This window comes from Portunus trituberculatus, chromosome 20 (assembly GCF_017591435.1).
Source record: "Portunus trituberculatus isolate SZX2019 chromosome 20, ASM1759143v1, whole genome shotgun sequence".
In the NCBI taxonomy this organism is placed as follows: Eukaryota; Metazoa; Arthropoda; class Malacostraca; order Decapoda; family Portunidae; genus Portunus; species Portunus trituberculatus.
In genome coordinates this window covers 12,721,352-12,723,627 of record NC_059274.1, presented here as the reverse complement: position 1 = coordinate 12,723,627, position 2,276 = coordinate 12,721,352, and positions in this window count along the sequence as shown.

The window sequence follows — 2,276 nt, the reverse complement described above, 5'->3', positions numbered from 1 at the left end:
CTCGTTGATTACACGGCAAGCCAACAACGACCCAACAATTCTCGCCAAAACATTAACTATACATATTGCTAAAAGAGAAAAAATAATTAATTAATAACTCTCATATGAACGTACTAATAAAACAACACTTGAATTAAACCCAACCCAACCCAACCCAACCCAACCCAACCCAAACCTAACCCAACTCAATCAAGCCAAAACCTAACCCAAAAAAGCCAACCTAACCCAACTTTACCAACACAAAACCAACCCAACCCAACCAAGCCGAACCTAACCACAACTTTATCAACTTAACCCAACCCAACCAAGCCAACCCTAACCCAACTTTACCAACACAAACCCAACCCATTGTAAACCCAAAGCCAAGCCAAACCTAACCCAACCCAACCAAGCCAACACCTAACCCAACTTAACCAACTTAACCCAACCTAAACCAAGCCTAACCAAACTGAACCTACATATCCTGCCCTAATCTGAGTACAGCCAACGAAACTTGACCTACAAAACACAATCTAACTTAACGTATTCAAACCTAACCTAACTTAACCTACATATCCTAACCTAATCTGAGTACAACCAACGAAACTTGACCTACAAAATGCAATCGAACTTAACGCATTCAAACCTAACTTAACTTAACCTGATCTAACTTAACCTACACAACCTGACCTAATCTAACTACAACTAACGTAACCTGACCCACGAAACACAATCTAACTAAATATAACCCCACAAAACACAACACAGCGTAAGCAAACAAACACTCGGGAAGCACAAATAGCTACTAGTACACTTCAAACAACCTGACCTAATTTAACTAAAACAAACGTAACCTGACCCACGAAACACAATCTAACTAAACCTAACCCCACAAAACACAACACAGTGTAAGTAAACAAACACTCGGGAAACACAAAATAGCTACAAGTACACTTCAAACAGCAACAAGGCCAACTACCCTGATTTCACAACAAACTGCCTTACACTGCACTACCAACAGCATCAGGAAAACTCGTCACAGTGTAAAGGAAGAGAAAGGTGTACTCTTAATATTAGGACATTAACCTAACCTAACCTAACTTAACTAACTAATGAAAACTAAAGACTGATAACGTAATATACTAGTGTATTTTTTTTTTTTAGTTTTTCTTTTCTCTCATTATTTTACGTTCATTTCACCAAATCTATTAAAATTATGTTGAAGATTTTTCATTTTTCTTTTTAACGTTCATTTTTCTAAATCTATAAGAACTAAGATATGGATTTTTTCGCTTTTTTTTTTTTATATTACGTTCAGTTCTCTAATCTATCAGAACTAGGATACCGCATGGAAAAAAAAATATTAGTTTTGGCGCTTGTGCTACTGTAGGTGAATTCTTCAAGTGAGTCAAAATAAAAATAATGCCAGAAAGCTTATCATGGCACCAAATCAGGGACGCCAGTGTTGCGCCTTCACGCCCACCACCAGTTGGGAGCTAATGAATTTATCCCCTGGTGCGCCGCGACCTAAAACAGAAAACGGATGCAATGATGTTCTTTTTTCCACTGAGGGAGAGTAAGACTAAGGCCCGCCGCCCGCATTCAGAAACGCTTTGCTCTCACTACGACCATTTCTTAAGACCACAGAGATGATCAGCGGGGTTTTCAAGAGTTTCTCCAGTTAATAATGTAAAAGTCTTGTCACTCTGTCTCTAAACACCTTAAGAAACTCGTGTAAATTTAAATAAACCTTCTTGAAATAGTGGAGGTGAAGCAGAGAAGTTTGAGAATACGAGCGTAACAGAAAGACAGGCACGAGAGACAAATGAACAACTGACACGATCCAACGTTTTCAGTGCCTTTTCTCACCACTCGTCTAGCACAACTTTATTGGTATCTATAGGTTTTGTTTGATAGTGCAGTTCAAGAGTCCACCTATACCATACAGACACCATACACACATACATCTGTCGAGTAGAACTTTATTAGTATCTACGGTTTTTGTTTGACAGTGCAGTTTAAGAGTCCATCAATACCATACAGACACCAAACATTTGTATATCTTTCTTTTCCTTTCTACCACAGCTGAGTTTTTTTTTTTTTTTTTTTCTTTATGCTGTTGGTAGTGCAGTGTAAGATGCTTTGTTGTGAAATCAGAGTAGTTAAGACTCGTTGCTGTTTGAAATGTACTTGTAGTGAGTTGCGTTTCCAGAGTGTGTGTTTACGTATCCTGTTTTATTATTTTGTGTTTTGTGGGTTATATTTGGTTAGATTGTGTTGTAACATTGGCTGCAGTC